We start from the raw sequence: 20,175 nt of genomic DNA on the forward strand, positions 1-20,175 counted from the left end.
TGACCACCCCACTTCCCAACAGTAGTTCATACCTGTCTTAGAGATGCCTTAAGGTTGTTTTAAGGCTCATCCCTCACACTTGACCCTCATTAATACCAGAAACCAGATCCCAGACTCCTTGTTCTGCCTTTCCTAATGCATTAGTTGTATAGTGATTGTCTTGCCTTTCTCAAGAAATGAGCCTCAAAGTGTCCCTTTTGTGCATCACACTCTGTGGGTGTGTGTCTGTGATAGAGGGATGGAGGCAATGTGAAAAACAGAAAGGCAGGGAAGAGATGCTGAAGGTCAAATGGTAAAGCAGTGCAGATGGGCAAGAGGCAGGGTTGGAGAGCGGAGGGAGAAAAGGAAGGGGATCAGGCCTCTGGGATCCAGGAGGGGAAGGCAGGAGCAAAGCCAGGATCGCCTAGCTTGAAAAACACACAAAGCATCACAAGAAGTAATTTGTATTGTAGCAATAAGGGTAAACATCAATCCATAAAATGAAATCCTAAACCTGGCAGGTAAAAATTGTCCCAAATAACTTTGAGACATATAGACTTAAAATAGTAGCTTTGGCACGGTTGCTTAGAAAGTTGTATCCTAATCGAGTATCTCCCAAGCTGAGTTATATAACATTTCAAGCACAATACAAGCTGCACATGGCGTGTTTATAGTGTTTATAGTGGCAACCCACTCATTAACTTCAAACTTCTAAAATGATTCATATAAAACAGAACAGTCAAATGGATATAGTGCAGAAAACACCGTATACAATCCTATTAATTCCAAAATGGAAGTTGTATAAAAATGTAATAGCCTGACTCTGGGTCATAATTATTTCAAGATATTACATGGGTGTTTCTACATCTGTTCCAAAAAAAAAAAATCTGCTACAAATAATCGCAGATGCACAATATCTGGCAACTTTAACAGTTACCTGCTCCTAATAATACATTTATTTGCAAGCTCTCCTCTCCGACTTCCATCAACTTCACCATCCCTTGTACACACAACTCTAATCCACACCAATCCACATGTGAGCTGTATACTGTATTGGTTGTGAGTCATCTCCTGGTGCCACACAGCATGAAGCATCCTCTGCAGTTAGCTTCCAACATGCCTTGGTCTCTGACTCAGGACTTTATGGCAGTCTCACAGGATATAATGCCACTTGACAATCAAACTATTTCTCCACATGATTAATAGAATATTTTTGCAACATTCCTTTTTCTGACTATCTGCTTCCAGTGATTCCCTTAAGTCCCCCTCCAATCTCTTCTTTGTTAACTCCTATAAATAAGGATACAATTGTTCCATGGATTTAGGGGCATAAGTAGTACGGTCATGCTTGGGTTACTAACAGAAACTCTCTTAATTTAATCTCTAATAAGGAGGGGTTAATGAGGGCTAAATCATGGGTAACACCCTCCTCCCTTAACGCTGATTTTCAGTCTTATCTGTCACTGTGCTTCTTTACAGAAAAATATTTGAGTCATGAGAGAATCCACACAAGAAAGAAGTCACATAAATGCCAGCACTGTGGGAGACATTTTGCTTACAAGTCAATCCTTGTCATGCATCGAAGGGTCCATACAGGAGAGAAGCCATACAAATGCCAGCATTGTGGGAAATGTTTTTCTCAGAAGTCAGACCTAGTGAAACATCAGAGAGTCCACACCGGAGAGAAGCCATACAAATGCCAGCGTTGTGGTAAATGTTTTCCTCGGAGGTCACACCTAGTGATACATCAGAGAGTCCACACAGGAGAGAAGCCATACAAATGCCAGCGTTGTGGGAAATGTTTTTCCTCGAAGTCACACCTAATGACACATCAGAGAGTCCACACAGGAGAGAAGCCATACAAATGCCAGCGTTGTGGGAAATGTTTTTCCTCGAAGTCACACCTAGTGACACATCAGAGAGTCCACACAGGAGAGAAGCCATACAAATGCCAGCATTGTGGGAAATGTTTTTCTCAGAAGTCAGTCCTAGTGACACATCAGAGAGTTCACACAGGAGAGAAGCCATACAAATGCCAGCATTGTGGGAAATGTTTTTCTATGAAGTCACACCTAGTGATACATCAGAGAGGCCACACAGGAGAGAAGCCATACAAATGCCAGCATTGTGGGAAATGTTTTTCTCAGAAGTCAGTACTAGTGACACATCAGAGAGTTCACACAGGAGAGAAGCCATACAAATGCCAGCATTGTGGGAAATGTTTTTCTATGAAGTCACACCTAGTGATACATCAGAGAGGCCACACAGGAGAGAAGCCATACAAATGCCAGCATTGTGGGAAATGTCTTTCTCAGAAGTCAGACCTAGTGACACATCAGAGAGTCCACACAGGAGAGAAGCCACACAAATGCCAGCATTGTGAGAAATGTTTTACTTCGAAGTCAAACCTAGTGACACATCAGAGAGTCCACACAGGAGAGAAGCCATACAAATGCCAGCACTGTGGGAAATGTTTTTCTCAGAGGTCAAGCCTAGTTACACATCAGAGAGTCCACATAGGAGCGAAGCCACACAAATCTCAGCAGTAAACTAACATTATTTTTGTCAGTAAGGAATATAAAATATTTTCAATCCAACGGTGCTAAGAAAAGGCCCTTGTGATTTTGTTTGTAAGGTTTCTCTGTCCATATGTCTGTTTGTTTTAAAGTTGTATTTTGTTAAGTTTAGGTTTTATTTGCTAATAGTATAGATAGTTGCTATGGGTTGTCTATTTGGCTGGGGATTCTGGGTCATGGTATAGGTTTGCTAGATGAGGGGCTGGGATTTGTTGCAGCTGTCTAGAATATTTATGGGAATGATAGCTTTTGCATTGTGTGGGATGTTGGCTGAAGAAAGTTGGAGGCTGGTATTAACAGAAAGGGCTAGTTTCTAGGGATGGCAAAGGGGGGCTTGTTACCTGTGGGGCATAGACTGTAGGAATTGGAGGGGGGAGCTAGGCTTGGAAGAGGGAGCAGTTTTAGGTGTTTGGGGTTTTAATGTATTGTTTGCTTGGAATGGGCAGTTCTGGCTTAACCACTGAATTTTTGACTCTGTGTTCTCAATAAAGTTCTTTACTATTTCAACACACTGGACTCTTAAATGCACAGAAGTTGTGAATTCGTGCTAAACTGACCCTTTATTCCCTCCTCAGTTTTCTGTTCCATTCCCAGCCATAAGAACAGCAGAGGCAAATACACACAAACACAAACATAGAAGATACACAGAGAGAGCTTTATTTCCAAAGCAGAGCCTTCCTTTCCTGCCTTTTCCTCCTGAGTCCAGCTCTGCACCTTGGGCTCGCCTGGAGTCTCCTCAAAGGAAGAAAGAAGGGAAGAAAGGGGAGACTGCTGAATCCCCAGCGCATACCTTCCTTTCCCGCAAAGGCCACCAGTGGAATAAGCAGCAGCAGCAGAGAGGCCCTTGCAAATCCTGCGCATGTTGAGGAGGGGCCTCGAAGGGGTTGTTGAGGTCGCCCAGGACCAAAAGCCTAGGTGACTCCAGCAGCATCTCAGAGACCAGTTGTGTCAGCTCCGCTAGGGAGTCTGTTAAGGAACGGGGTGGACATTAAACCAACAGAATCCCTAGACTTCGCCTAGTCTTTAAGCTGAGGCAAATACATTTGATGTGGTCGATCATATGGATAGGTATCCTGCTCAAGGCAAGATTGTCTTTATGGACCAAAATGATGTCCCCTTACCTGCTCACTGACGGAGAACCCGGCTGGTAAGGCCTGATCCCAGGTGGCTGAGCTATCATCACCCAGCCAGGTCTCCATGAAACAAACCAGGTCAGCCTCTCCGTCCAGTAGGAGATCCTAGACTATCTGCGTTGTATTTTTGACTGACCTGGCATTACACAAGAGCAGGGAAAGGTTCTGTGGTTGGTTTGGTATGCTCTCCAGCCCTTTTGGGATAGAAGGGTGAATGGAAGAGGAGAGAGATATCTGTCAGGGTCCTAATTGCAGCCCCTCTTGCAACACAAAAGGCAGTACTTTGAAAAAGGAATAGCTTTTATTGAAGAAGAAGTAATGGAAGTGACTTTTTTGTCAGGAATTAAAGAAGGTATAAACATATCCCTTTTATAACCATATGCATCCACCTCACTCCATTTACCAATGAAGCTAATTAATCGGGTAGCCCTTTCCCGCACAGCGTTCTCCCACCCTTTTAGGTGCAGTGTCCTCCCATCCGGGATTCTGGCAGCTTTCCTAAAAGCAATGAAGCTCTCATGTGCCTTTTCTCAACCACTGCACCTGTGGCCTTGGACCACAGAACTCAGCCACACAACGGTTTTAATTTACATTATGGCTTAGCAATATATATAGCTATCTATAATATAAAACCCTATCAATCTCCACATAATATGATACCACATGAAAATATATTATGCCTAAACCCATAGCAACATAATATAATATAAAAATATCCATAACTCTCTATGTTTCCCCTCCTTTTCCAGAGACCAGTCTTTTAAACTCAAGCCTCTGTTAGAAGAGTGATTCCCACACATTCCAATCCTAGCAAAGAAGCACATTCTTTAGCCATGATCTCTCTACCTCTTTCTAGTATATTCTATTAAAGCACATATTAAAACATGTTATTTTAACCCACCATAAATCCCATCTATCTGAACTCTAACCTAAACCTAAACCTATAACCCTTATGACATGAATCCCTAAATGAATAGATGCATAAATAAAGGTATTAATGACATAATGTGACTTCAGGCTGGTGCTCCTTACCTGAATGAGACTGGCCCATTGCGACCTCAGGCTGATGCTCCTTGCCTGCAGCAATGAGATGGGATCATTGTGAATTTAGGCTAATACTGCTTATCTGAAGGTTTGAGATGTGACCATTGCAACCTGAGGCTGATGCTGCTTGCCTGAAACACTGAGACTGGCCCATTGTGATCTCAGCCTGAGTTTCCTTGGCTGAAGCATTGAGAGAGTACTATTGTGACTTCAGGGTGGTGCTCTTTACCTGAAAGATTTAGACTGACCCATTGCAACCTCAGGCCGATGCTCCTTGCCTGAACGATTGAGATGGGAGAATTGTCACTTCAAACTGGTGGTGTGTCCCTGAAGGATTGAGACTGGCCCATTGTGTGTCAGAGTTCTGTCATAAAGGGTAAAAATATTAGGGTTTGGGTATTAAAGTAGGAGTTATAGTTGCAGTCCATAGTAGACAGTGTAGAGTGATGGGTTATAGAAAGCCCATAATGGAAAATGATAGAAGGGCAGATGGAGTGGCTTTTAGATGAAGGAGGCGTTTGGAGAGGGGCTGGGGTTGCAGCTGTAGATGGTTATCAAGGAGGAGTGAAGCTGGCTTGGGAACACCGCTCCTCAAGGTGAGGCTGTCTGAGAGAAGGGAAGGGAAGTATACACAACCTTGGTATCTATGCAACCTCCGCTTGTGTTGCTTTAGCTTGGGAATTGGGGGCTGGCTTAGGGAGGGATTGAGCAAGTACCTTTGGACTTCAGACTTTGCAAAAAGGTGTTAATGGGTGTTTCTGCCTGGATTCATCAATAAAGCTTCTTTTGTTTCAAATGAGTTTTATTTTCTGAGCACAGGACTGACTCCAGATCTCACTGTTTGCAAAGTCTCACAGTTTTACCTCCAATGGAGACCCAGGAACAAGAAGAGTTCTTTGGGAACCTGGTGGTTCTGCAGATCCCGGTGGTGGAGGAGCAGGTGCCTTCTTCAGAGGAACTAGGGCCAAGCCCAAGACTGGGAAACCTCCTGAAGCTCACACCACCCAGGCCACCACTGGAGGAATTGGGTTTCCGGCCCCAGACTGGGGAAAGGAAGGCCGTCGGGGGGCAGAGTGACAGCCTGGGACCTGGCAGTGGGGGAATCGCTTGATAGCTGTCCCAGCACAGAAGAACCCCAGGTAGACGTTTATCGAATGGAGGAAGACATAAAGGAATTAAAGGACCTTATGAAGTGGATGGTGTCACAATTAAAGATATGGAGGAGGAAGATGTCAGAGGCGAACCGAGGGCAGCTGATGCTCATTGGCTGAAGCACTGAGGATGTCCCATTGTGATTTCCAAATCCTTCACCATTTTAGTTGCCCTCCTTTGGGTGTCCTCCAGTTTCTCAACATCCTTTTGAATTGTGGGGCCCAGAACTGGACACAGTATTCCATATGGGGCCTGACCAGAGCAGAATAGAGTAGTACTATTACTTCCCTTGATCTAGGCTCTATACTTCTATTGATGCAGCCTAAAATTGCATTGGCCTTCTTAGCTGCCACATCGCACTGTTGACTCATGTTCAACTTGTGGTCTACTTGGACTCCTAGATCCCTTTCACACATAGTTTCATTCATCAAGGTGTCCCCCATAATCCTATGTCTGTGCATTTCATTTTTCTGCCCTTAATGCAGTACCGTACATTTCTCCATGTTAATTTTCATTTTGTTAGCTTTGACCCAGCTTTCTAGTCTATTCAGGTTGTTTTGAATTTTGATCCTGTCCTTTGGGGTATTAGCTACTCCTCCTAATTTGGTGTCATCTGCAAATTTGATAAGTATGCCCCCAATTCTGTCATCCAAATAATTGATAAAGATGTTGAATAGCACTGGGCCCAGGAAAGGACCCCACTGGACACAGCACTGGTCACTTCTATCCAGGATGAAAAGGAGTCATTGTTGAGCACCCTTTCGGTTCGGCTGGTCAACCAATTACAATTCCATGTAACAGTTACCTTGTCTAGCTTGTTTCATGTTTTTGTTTTATATACCGTTTAATTTGGTTAATTGCTATTAGTGAATTGCCCAGAGTGGCCACCAGATGGCGCTCCAGGATAGAAGTTGGTGAGAAGCCCAAGGAGGCTGCAGTGCCCTGAGTATCCACAAGAGGGCGGCGTTGTATTAGGAATGTTCTTTATGGATAAAACCGAAGTCTATGGGGACTAATGTGATTTTCCCATTGGCTCCCCATTCCTGAGGGGGCGTGGCCTCCTTCCCTTTACCTGGACCTTCCTCCACTCCCATTGGCTGCCTATTCCCCCCCCCCCTTGGTTGCCCTGGAAGCGAAAGGACCACCGGAAGGAAGTGGGGGGAATTGCAGCACTGCATCATGGGAAATTTGCAACCGGGGGTTTTGCAGTGGTGAAACAGAGCAGAAGCAAAGCTGCATTCCACACCAGACCAATTCGGAGTGGAATCGGAGTGAGCTTGGAAGAGATTTCTGAGCATTCGCTTGTTACCTATTTCACCAAAATGAGGGGTCACTTTGGAACCACTGTGGAAGCCCCATGGAAGGAGCCCCCATAGAAAGGAATCCTGTGTGATGACACTCACATTTTTGCATGGATTTGCATCGTTTGACCTGCAGTGGCTTCGGATCTGAGCTGCAAAGAGCTGCAAAAACCTCCGTGTGATAAACACACTCTTTCAGATTTCAGAAAACTCTGTGGTTTGGGGAATAAGAAGCTAATTATCATAATTGTTGTTGAAATTCAATGCCCCAATAATATGGAAGTCACAGTCTGTCAAAGTTTACATGAACTGTGTGAAATGTGGTTTTCGTTTTGCTGTTGTCTGTCCTGAATTTCCCATCTCCACTAAATGACCCCAAGATCAAGCAAGAAGAGAGAAGGAGAAAACTGTGTCTCCTTCCACTTTCTCAACCCCATTTAGAAATGTATGAACCTCTTCCATGGCCATGTTTAGACACAGCTTTGCTCCTTAAAAAACACAAGGCTTGTAATCTTTCACAGAAGACATATTATTTGGGAGGCAGATCAAGAAAAATCCTGCCAGGAAGGTGCCCTCAATTTCTTTTCTAGGCATAGAGGCTGGTGGGCTTTTTCATCCACAGTCATACGGTGGAGGTGGCCTATGACAAACCTCCTTTGAACACAGATAAATGAAGAACTGCCTTCAACTTGACCACTAGCGAACCTGTTAAAGGTTTACATGATGAAGAGAGTTCTGCCTGATAGATCCTATGATGCTTCTTCTGAGTTTCACTTAATTTCTTCAGGTAAAATTGTATTTATTTGTTAGACTGTTCTTATACTTTAAAAAAATCTTCTCCAGACAAAGGACTTGGAAAGAAGAAAGGTCCCTCCACAAAATTGTCTGGCCTTAAGATGAATGAGAAAGGCATCATGTGAAATGAAGAAGAGACGGCGATCCTGAACCAGACAATTCTTTCTGACCCAGAGGAAGAGATCCAAGTGAGTCTGGGACACTTTTATGCAATAGGTTATTGGCCTTAGGAGAGAAGCCGCAATATGGAAAAGGGGCACCAGCTCCTCTTTCTACTCTTTGTTCAAATGGACAGGTTTTCTCTGACCTACGGAGTCAAAGCAGCCCATTTGGATGTTGAATGCGGATTGGAGGATGACTCACATTTGCCGCTGGGATCTTACTGCCATGGCTACAGGAACATGGATCTCATAGAATCAGAGGACGACCTGGATCTAACTGAAAAGGTACAGAAGAAGCCTCATGCACTTTCCATGTGTTTTAGAGTTGGGCAGCAGGTTTGCATCTGGCTGTCTTGCAAAGAGAGTTAGCTATTCCTCCCCACTGAGAATTTATCCTTAAAGGAATGGAGGTCAGGGCAGGGGAACATTAAATCCACCCTAAACATTTACTGAACTCTCTTCCCCCCAATAAATTCAATGCCTTGGACAGTCACAATTAAAACCAACGTTATGTCATTAGGTATATTTTCATGTTTCAAATACCATTGAAAAAATATTTTGTAGTAGTTTTTCCTTAGGGCTTGGGAAGCTATGTATTTTATCCTCCTTTTCCAAGTTAACTCCCATTCTTCCATCTCAATATTGTGTCCTGTTTTCTTGGCCATTGAACCATGTTTTCTTTAACCACTTCAGATTCCATCTCATGTTTTAACAGGATTTTATACACTCTCCCCACAAGTGAACCTTTCCCGATAGAAAGCACATTTCCTAGTATTTCTGTATGTTTTCATATCCAACAAAAATCTCTCTCTTATTTGCCTGAAAATAAACCAATTGCATTGTTTACCTTCTTCTCTTATTTCTTCTAACTTTTTAATTTAATCATATTGCCTTGCTTATTTATCAAATCATTCCTGCTGCTGCTCTTTATTCCACTGTCGGCTTTTGAGGGAATGAAAGGAGTTCGCCAGGGGTTCAGCAGCCCCCCTTCCTTCCTTCCTTCCTTCCTTCCTTCCTTCCTTCCTTCCTTCTTTTGAGGAGATTTTGAAGAGGCCACAATGGAGCCCAGGAAAGGCAGGAAAGAAAGGTTCTGCTTTGGAAATAGTCTGTAATTAAATAGTCTGGGGTCTGTAATTAAAAGGAAAAGGATTGAATCATTAATGAAAAAACAGAAAGCGGATATTTTTTTTATTCAGGAAACGCACCAAGCGAAATCAGGATCGTCAGAATTGAAGATGAACTGGGTTGCCACATATGAAAAAGCATATGGTACTTCTAAAGCAAGAGGAGTAGCAACCTTAATATCTAAGAAATGTGGGTTTGATATACTAAAAGTTAAGTCAGATGAAAAAGGAAGATTTGTATTGGTGCAAGGAACGATGGGGGGAGAAAAATACTTGTTGGTAAATGTGTATGCTCCAAATGAAAATCAAATGGAATTTTATGAAAAAGTATTTAAGGAAATGGAGGATATGCAGGGAGATTACACAATTATGGCAGGAGATTTCAATATGGTCATGGATAAGGTTAAAGATAAATCAGACCCAACAATAAGGGACAGACTTAATAAGATTACACCTTTGAACAAAATAATGAATAGGAAAGAATTGAAAGATGTATGGAGATTGATTAAAGGAGATGAAAAGAACTATACTTACTATTCAGCGGTTCATAAAAATTATTCTAGAATAGATTTCATTTTTGTATCCAAAAATATGATGTCAAGGGTATTAAATAGTGAAATAGAAGGAATAAAAGTTACAGATCATGGAATAGCAAACATGGATTTCATAATTAAAAAAGATTATAGAGAAGCAAAAAGATAGAGGTTAGACACTAGCATACTTAATAATAAAGAAATAGTGAATAAAATAGAGGAAGAATGGCAGGTTATATGGGATATTAATAACAAAGAGATTTCTCAAGCTTTATTATGGGATACTATGAAAGCAGTGGCAAGAGGGATTTGTATTAGGGAAACATGCAAGGTAAGGAGACAAAAGGAAGAGAGAAAAATCAAATTGGAAACGGAAATTGAAAAATTAAATAAGGATTATATAAAGAATAGAAGTAAATATATATATATAAAGCTGCAAGCGAAAAGAAAGGAATTAGAGAAGATAGAAATAGATCAGATCCAGAAAAATTTGATATATTTACGGAGGGAGTTTTTTGAATATAGTAACAAAAATTCGAAAATGTTAGCAAGATTAACACAAAAAAAGAAAGAGAAAAATCTGATAGGGGTTATAAAGGACAAAACAGGGAAAAATGTATGCTGATGAAAGAAAAGATAAAGATATTTGAACAATACTACAAAGATTTATATACAGTAGGGGATAGTTCAATTGACAAAATTGAGGAATATATAGAGAAAAATTGGAGAACAAAGATAGAAGAAGAGGATAAAGAAATAATGGAACAACCAGTTTCAAAAAAAGAAATTGAAGAAGTGATAGATAAATTAAAAGGAGGGAAATCACCAGGAATGGATGGATTAGGACCAGAATATAATAAAACTTTTAAAAAGGTTTTAATACCTAAATTAGAAGTGTTATACAATAAATTTTTAAATGGAGAAAGGATCCCACCATCATGGGACCACTCAATGATAATATTGATTCCAAAACCGGATAAAGATTTGTCAGATCCAGGCTCATACAGACCTATATCCCTTATCAATCAGGATGCTAAAATATTAACAGCCATAATGGCAAAAAGAATGAATAAGTTTATATATAAATATATTCAAAATGATCAATGTGGATTTGTGCAAGGAAGACAAATGTCAAATTTAATAGGAAGAGTACTGAATAAAATAAATATAATAGAGAAAAGAAAGCAGAAAGCAGGAATAATGGCATTAGATATTTATAAAGCTTTTGATTGTGTGGAATGGCCAGCATTAAAAATAACATTGAAGAAATTAGGTATGGGAGAAAAGTTTAGAGGATTGATAGATCAGTTATATTTAAATAATACAGCAGTAGTAACAATAAATGATGGAATAACAGAACACATTTCAATTTCTAGAGGAACAAGGCAAGGATGCCCTCTTTCCCCGGTTTTATTTGCAATAATTATTGAAATATTAGCAAATATTATTAGGGGGGATAAAAATCTGGAAGGAATTGGGATGAGAAAATTGAATAAGATAAGTTTATTTGCAGATGATACTCTATTAACAATTAGAGACCCCTTGGAAAAAATGAACAATGTGAAAAAACATTTAAAGGAGTTTGGACAAATGACAGGACTAAGAGTCCATTGGAATAAATCAGAGCTAATGTTGTTCAATTATCCAAAAACGGAAGAACAGGAATTTGTAAAGGATGGAAAGATAGATATAAAGGTAAAAGATACAATTAAATATCTAGGAATAAAAATTACAAAAAATCTACACAAATTAGAGGATCAGAACTATAAAAAATTAAGAATAGAAATTAAAAGGAAATTAGAAGAATATAAAAATATAAAATTATCATGGTTCGGTAGAATCGCATTAATAAAAATGAAAATTCTGCCTAAGATTAATTTCTTGTTTAGGATGTTGCCAATACAAATATCAGAGGTTGAAATTAAAAATTGAGAAGTATTAGCGAATAACTATTGTAATGGGAATAAAAAAGCAAGGATTAATAAAAGATATTGGTATAAACCCCAAAAAGAAGGAGGTTTGGGTCTCCCAAATTTAAAATTGTACTATAATGCAAACCAAATAAGATATATTATAGATGGAATCATAGAGAAAGGGGAATTAGATTGGTTAGAGATGGAAACAACAGGAATAGAGGAAAAATTGGAAAATATAATTTTTAAAGAACTTACTATGAAAGAAATGAAGGAAATAGAAAACCCCTTTTTAAAGAATATATTAGAAATTTGGAAAAAAAATAAAGAAAAACTAATGCCAGCTATCTCACCTTTAACACCAGTTATAATGCTAAAAAATTTTCCAGTAAATTTAAAGGAAGAAGTAGGGAAATTAGTAAAAGGTCAAGAAATATATAGGATAAAAGAATGGATGAAGACTATGAGGGAGAAAGGGAAAATAAAGGAGAAATTGCAAGGATCAAAATTAACTTGGTATAATTGTATTCAATTGGAACAATGGATAAAGAAGTATGAGAAAAATATAGGAGAGATTAGAGAATACACAAAATTTGAACAGTTGATTATAGAGAAAGAGAAAGTATAGAGGAGAATGAAACTTTGAAAGGGGTCACAAGTGAAATATATAAATTATCATTAAAATATAATGAGAAAGAAGATTATTTAAAGACAACATGGGAGGATGATTTAGTACAAAAAATAAATGACCACGAATGGGGGAAAATTTGGAATCAACGCCATTTAAAATTTTATTCTATACGAATAAAAGAGAACTACTACAAAATAATTTGGAAATGGTATTTAACGCCTGTAAGGTTAAGTCATATAAATAAGAATTACTCAAGGTTATGTTGGAGAGGGAGTCAAGAGATAGGCACTTATATGCATATGTGGTGGGGTTGCAGAACCGTAAGGAAATTTTGGCAAATGGTATTTGAGGAGATAAAAGAAATAACAAAAATTGATTTAGAATTTAGTCCAAAAATAGCGTTATTATCTTTATATGATAAAATTAACTGCACCCAAGTTATAAAGGATCTAATTACAAATTTATTAACAGCGGCGAGATTAATGATAGCAAAAAAGTGGAAAGACCAGGGAGATTTACAAATACAAGATTGGTATAGAGAGATTTGGCAAATAGCAATTAATGATAAGTTAACTAGTGAAATTAAGTTTAAGAAATTAAGAAATTAAATTAAGAGGAATAATCAAGAGAAATGATTTCGAAGCAATATGGGAAACATTTGTACAAAAAGTTTTAGGAAAAGAAGGAGGTGTTTTACCACCAGAGGAAGAGTTACAATTCTGGAGATAGAGTAATAAGAAGATATTAGGCTCAGGGGATGGGGAGCACTTGGGGGAAGGGGGGAATTATGAAACATATATGATGAAAAGAAATATGAAGTAAAGTTAGATAAAGTAGTAAAGAATGGAATATAAAGGGATATATTATATGTATGGGTAATATAATGTAAAAGTCTTTTTTATATATTATTGTAAGGTGAATTTAATCAATATTTTATCAATTTATTATAATAACATTAACTTCTTATTAAAAATCTCTTAAAGTTTGAAAAAAAAAAAGAGTGGATATGACAACCCTGTTCAAATATTTGAAGAGATGTCATATTCAGGATGGAGCAGGCTTGCTTTCTGCTACTCCAGAGAAAAGGACATGGAACAATGGATGCAAGCCACAGGGACAAGAGATTTCACTTAAACTTTAGGAGGAACTTCCTGAGAGTAAGAGCTCTTCAACAGTGGAATATACTCCCTCAGAGTTTGGTGGAGTCTCTTTGTTTGGAGGTCTTTAAACAGAGGCGGGATGGCCATCTCTCAGGGTGCTTTGAATGTCCATTCCTGCATGGCAGAAGATTGAACTGGCTGGTCCTTGTGGTCTATTTCAACTCTTTGATGCTATAATTCTAAAGTGGAATCATAGTGCTCTGACAGTGAATTATGAAAGGGCCCTCAGTCTTCACAGGAAGGGCAATGAATTCAGGTTCCTTACCCACAGAGGCCACATTCTCAAAATTCTCCATCATTACAGAACTGTACATCAGTTTCTGCTTTTTCGTCAACAGTTTCCATTCCTCTTCAGTGAAATATAATGCCACATCCGCAAAGGTCACCTGCAATAGAAATTAGCCCTCATCCAGAAAATGACTAAACAAAAGGGGAGGAAAGCACATGGTGCATTGCAAATATTATTTCAACACTTCAGAATTCAGTCCAGGAAATAAACTTTAAATTCTGCAAGCAAGAAAAAGCTACAGCCTTTGAGATCCAGTTTGTCTCGAATTCTTTCAATATACAGTGGTACCCCGGGATACGAAAGCACCGCCTTACGAAATTTCCGGGTTACGAAAAAAATCAATAGGAAAAAACTGTTCCGGGTTACGAAGGTTATTTCGGGTTACGAAAAACTTTTTGGTGCTTTTCGGCGCTATTTCACACGAAATCGCGGCTTTTCCCCATTAGCGCCTATGGCTTTTTCGGCTTGCGAAAGCTTTCGGGTTACGAACGCGGCGGCGGAACGAATTATTTTCGTAACCCGGGGTACCACTGTAATATAAAATATGATGAACAATATAAATTAGGCCATTTCTGGAATATTATTGATTGATTAAGATACTGGCTATCCCAACATGTATAGTACATTTAGTCACCAATGAATCATTTGGCCATATCTCACCTAATTTCAGAGGCAAATTTCCTTTTTAAAAAACAGTTATGGGGAGTACTCTGGGCTTTAGGGCCACTGGGCTCACCCTCAATTTAAGTCCAGAGATATTCTTCCCTATCCCCCAGCATTTCACAGATTGGGAAAGAAAGACTTATGTGGACAAGCAACACCAGAAGGCGGTCCAGATGGCCAAAGTTGTTAATGCGAGGAAGGGTACAGAAGTTTGTTTTTGCTCCGACTCCTGGCAAGGGAAAGACCCTGCCCCCTTTCCTCCTCCCCTCTCCCCTCTTTTGAATTGATAGGACGCACACTCTTTTGAACTTGGATCACATTTTGCAGCAACTGAACTGACCTGAGGAGAAGGGGGAAAGTGGGAGGAACAGAGTGAAATAGGACATTTTCAAAGCCCCCTCAAAAAATGAGGTGATAGAGGATTAACCAGGACTCTCTCTGCCAAACTGCGACAGTATGTTCTCTGCTTGCTTTCATGAGCCGACCCAGACACAGATGAAACTAACAGTCAGGATGGCAACTTACCAAAGAGTTGTTGTACCTCTGAAGCCTCTTTCTGTTGGAGCCCAGCTCCCTCTGCTTGGCCTTTGTGTTGGCCATCATGTGGGAAGGGGGATCCTGGTGGCCCTGCACTTCGGTCACTTCCAACAAAAGACACTCCAAAGCCGTGTACAAGATGAAGTTCCTGAGAAAAGAGACAAGGGTTAGGCTTGGTTTGGCTAGAAACCCTGCAGCACTCAAAATCACTGTATCATCATGACTTCTCGTTCACAAAGAGGAGGAGCGGGAGGACCTGCTTTATGTCCCAGGTGGAGAAGCTGTAGCTCCTGGGCTGCATAAGAGCTACATTACCTTAGAGATCTGATCTATGGCCTCCCCTCATCATGGCCCCCTCCCCATTTAGACACTGTTCAAAATAATTATTTCATTTTTGTAGATGATACTATTTCTCTAAGTGTAACTGCTGTTTTTGTTATGTCACTCATAGCAGGAGCATGAAGTATGCACCTACTCCCTCTGCTTGCTAAAGCCACATAGAAATTGAGGCATGTACATTTGTGTGCATTGTTTCTGAATGGATCTATTGTCAAAATGACAATTTCTTCACTTTTCCTTGTACATTTTTTAAAACGATGAACACTGCTGAATGTGTTGCACTTGAAATATCAACAATCTATAAATGTATACGTTTATGACTGAACATTGAACCGTGGATTATGCTCATTTGGGGGAAGTGAAGAAGTATGTAAACTCATTTTATAAACCCAGTGAAATGAATACCTCATAAAACTCTAGCAAACAGCACATACACACACAGTCCCCACACAAAGGACTCACTGGCGCACTGTGTGTCTGGGGTCTGGAAATCTCACTTCCACATTCTGGAAAGACAGTTCTGCTAGAGACTGCATTTGGGACTTTATTCCTGCAAACCATTGCTTGCTCACTCAGCTGCAACCCTTCCATACAATCCTGGACTGAAACATTTAAACAAAGGTCCTCTTCCAGCTCCAGGAATAAAGGCCTACCTTCAGTACAAAGACCCTGATTCCAGCAGCCCCAGAAAGGGATCTTATGCAGTCCTTTATGGCCGGAGCTTCCCTGGGTCAGAGGCCGTCTCCTCAGCCGTAGAGAAGGGTTGCTCTGAGTGCGAAGGAGGAGGAGGTCCACAGGGCTGAGGGAGGGAAGGCAATGGGGAAAGGTCAGTGCCAATGGCCATGGAGGGCAGAAGGTGACAATGCCTAGGAAACTCCTCTGAGTCCCAGCCATTCGGAATGAGTGGCAGGAGTGAGTCCAGGGGGCTGAGGGGGTCTCCTTTCCCAAAGGGGGAGGCAAGGACCGGTGGACCCTCCCCAGCTAGGGCCCAAAGGGAGGGTCTCTTTTCCACCTCTCTCTACCAGCCCCCAAAGCCCAGCCTCCTCACTGGCCCTGAGTCCCTGCCTCCCCTTCCTCAGACCCCCACAGGCCCCTTCCTTCCTTCCTTCCTTCCTTCCTTCCTTCCTTCTCCCCAAAATGGAGAGTCAGAGGCACAAAGGGACACACTTCCTTCCTTTTGGCCCAAGGAGCCTGGCCTCCTTCTCTCTCTGGAGCTTCAGGAGAGAAAGAGATGCCTCTGTTCAAATGAGGCCTCAGAGAAGGTTCAGGAACATTATTCCCAGAGTCACAAAGCAGGACAAAATGGCTGCCAGAACACAAAAGTGCTGCCAGAACACAAAATGGTCACTGGAACACAAAATGGCTGCCAGAACACAAAATGGCTGCCTCTGCCTCAGCGCTTGGCAGTTGTCAGTTTGAGGCCTTCAGGGGAGAGAGAGAGAGAGACTGACGAGAAGAGAGGATGGAGGTCCTGGAGGGAGGGGGCCTTGGGAGATATAGGGCCTTCCTGAGATATTCAGTGTTCACTTCCTAACAAAGGGGTCTCTGACCTCATAAAGGATTTGGGGCAAACTGGATCTGAAAGGCAGTAGTAGCCGTTTCTCTTGCCAATGGGATTTACAGTGTATTCCCTGGACTTGATCTCCAGCATCCACATGGCCAGAAAGAAGAGGGGACCTGCCCTGCAGTAAGGCCCCTCCAGTCCCTCTGAAACAAGGACTACAACTCCCACGTCTTTCTTTCTTTCTTTCTTTCTTTCTTTCTTTCTTTCTTTCTCCCTAGCTGCCTTGTGTCAGTGGTGTTACTTCTCTTTTGTCATTGTGTGCTTTCAAGTTGTTTCTGACTTATGGCAACCCTAAGGAAAGCCCTTCGCAGGCTTTTCTTGGCAAGATTTGTTCAGAGGTGGTTTTGCAAGTGCTTCCCTCTGAGGCTGAGAGAGTGTGACTTGCCTAATGTCACTCAGTGGGTTTCCGTGGCCAAGAAGGCATTCGAACCCTGGGCTCCAGGGTCATAGTCCAATGCTCCAGCCATTAAAACACGCTGTCTCTTTCTTGAGGTTTTGTTGTTTTTGTGGAGTGGCTCCAAGTCATTGTCGACTTCTGAGGAGCCTCTTCTGGGGTTTCTTTGGCAAGAGTTGTTCAGAGGAGGTTTGCCATTGCCTTCCCTGAGGCTGAGAGAGTGTGACATCTTGTCCAAGGGACCCAGCTGGTTTCATGGAGGATTAAGGCACTGGACCATGGCTTCCAGAGTGGTAACCCAACACTCAAACGACTGCACACACTGCCTCCCATTCCCATATACAATCTGTGAAATAATTGCAGACTTTTATTTGATCTTCAAGTGTATCTTCAATTCAATTCCAACTTATGGCAACCCTAAAGCAACCTTATCATGGGGTTTTCTTGGCAGGTTTCTTCAGAGAGAGGTTGCCATTGCCATCCTCTGAGGCTGAGAGAGTGTGACTTGCCAAGGCTCACCTAAGTCCAAAACACACTGCAGCAATAATCCACTCTGAGACTGCTTTAACTGCCCTGGCTCAGTGCTAGGGAACTCTGGGAAATGTAGTTTTGTGAGACATTGAGCCTTCTCTGTCAGAGAGCTCTGGTGCCACAATAAACTCCATTTCCCAGGATTCCCTAGCACTGGGCCAGGGCAGTGAAAGCTCTCTCAAACTGGACTATTGCTGCCCTGTGTTTTGGACCTTAATTGGCCTCAAACTGTCCATAGCCTGCAATGCATCTCCTAATTCTGTTGGCAGTCCCTCCCTCCCAACACTTTCTCATTTCCCCCCAAAACCAGCACAAAGCTGGCAGATGGAAAGAGGTTTTAAAGCACCATTTAAATCCGCCATATTTGTTTTTAAAATCCTAAATGTCGCAAATGCTATTATCAGTTGTGTAGCTACTATTACAGAAAGACGTAGAGTACAAACTCCTCAAGTACCTTTATTTTCTGGAGTGAGATGGGCTTTTCCAACTGACTCACTGTGATGATCTCCGGTGGTCCAAGCAGCCAAACCGCAGCCCTGTAATAATAATAGTAATAATAATAATAATAATAATAATAATAATAATTTTATACCCCTCTCTTCAGCCAAAAGGCTATCAGAGTGGATTACAAATTGTTAATTAGATATTTAGACATTATGGCTCTTAGCCCAGCAGACCCTTAACTTCCTTAAATCCCGCTGCCTCCATCCAGTGAATTATAAAAGGGTTTCCCTTAACCTACACTGGGACCAGTTAAGGAACCTTATTTCTACTTCTTTACTGATCTTCCCAAGCATCAACCAAGAGAAGTGTAAAAGGAGCGTTGAGTAGTAGATACTCCAAGGAGGTATTTATTATAGATAACAAAATATAACTAAAATATAAGTCATACAAGATATTAAGAACCTTGCAGTTACAATATTTGTAAGTATATAATGTTCAGTTCATACAAGCTATTAAAGAAATAGACCTAAGTGTCCAATTCTGAGACTAACTTCCAAGATCCGCTCTTTAACTCTCTCTCTCTCAATCTCCAACCGACACAATTCCCCCAACTGTCTCTTGGTCTCTCAGGCCTTATACAGTGGTACCCCGGGATACGAATTCACCGCGTTACGAAATTTCCGGGGTACGAAAAAGTTAGATTTAAAAAAACTGTTCCGGGTTACGAAGGATTTTTCGGGTTACGAAAATCTTTTCGGCGCGTTTCGGCGCGAAATTCAAAGCGCGGCTAGCGGCTAGCGGCTTTCCAGCGGCTTTTCGGGTTGCGAAATGTATCGGGTTACGAACGGCGCCGCGGAACGAATTAAATTCGTAACCCGAGGTAGCACTGTATCTCCTTCTCACGGAAGCTTCCAGAAGAACCTTCATCTTTCTCTCTGATTGGTCAAGTGAGCCTTCCGCAGCAGTGATGTCATTCTGCATTTGCATAAACCTCCCTTTACTGCCTGAAGAAGACCTCCATTGACTGGAGCCCAGTCTTTACATTTTCCCAAGGCAAGGCTTGCACCTATTTCCCAATGTTGTTCTTGGGGTCTGCCTCCCAGTTGTTTCCAGGTCTTATGGTGACCTTATGGGAGTCTCTGAAGGGGTTTTCTTGGCAGGTGGGTTTCCCATGGCCATCCTCTGAGGCTGAGAGAGTGTGACTTGCCCAAGGCTTCAGTTCTTTTGGAAGCCTTTTTGCTTTGTCTTCTAAAAGGCAGCTGAAGTGTTGCTTCTTGCTCTGAAGAATGAGAGGAACCTTCTGGCATCCAAAAGGCTAACATTCTCTGGAGTTATGTCTGATGATATGTATATATAGGATTGAAATACTTGTTCATTTATCAAAAGGTTCATAGTGCACCCCATATCATAGAATCTCATAGCTATGTCCCTTAATAGTTAACCAAATTAAACAGTATATAAAACAAAAACATGAAACAAGCTAGACAAGGAAACTGTTACATGGATTTATAATTGGTTGACTGGCCAAACCCAAAGGATAGTCAACAGTGGCTCTTTTTCATCCTGGAGAGAAGTGACCAGTGGGGTGTCCTGTGTGGCTCTGTCCTGGGCCCAGGGCTATTCAACATCTTTATCAATGACTTGGAGGACAGAAATAGGGGCATACATATCAAATTTGCAGATGGCACAAAATTAGGAGGCGTAACTAAAACCCCAGAGGACAGGATCAAAATTCAAAATGACCTGAACAGACTAGAAAACTGAGCCAAAGCTAACAAAATGAAATTTGACACAGAGAAATGTAAGTTACTGCATTAAGGGCATAAAAATGAAATGCACAGATACAGAATGGGGGGCACCTGGATGAATGAAACTACGTGTGAAAGGGATCTAGGAGTCTAAGTAGACCACA

The 20,175-nt window shown here is 41.2% G+C and overlaps 1 protein-coding gene across 1 annotated transcript in view; it reads right to left on the reverse strand.

The window, feature by feature from the left end:
* The window catches only part of LOC149278062 (uncharacterized), a 498,960-nt gene that overhangs the window by 423,564 nt on the left and 55,221 nt on the right, over positions 1-20,175 (reverse strand). The gene's annotated exons all lie outside the window — the stretch shown is intronic.

The sequence above is a fragment of the Sceloporus occidentalis genome, unplaced genomic scaffold (assembly GCF_023333645.1).
Source record: "Sceloporus occidentalis isolate IW3139 unplaced genomic scaffold, rSceOcc1.0.p SCAF_202, whole genome shotgun sequence".
Classification (NCBI taxonomy): Eukaryota; Metazoa; Chordata; class Lepidosauria; order Squamata; family Phrynosomatidae; genus Sceloporus; species Sceloporus occidentalis.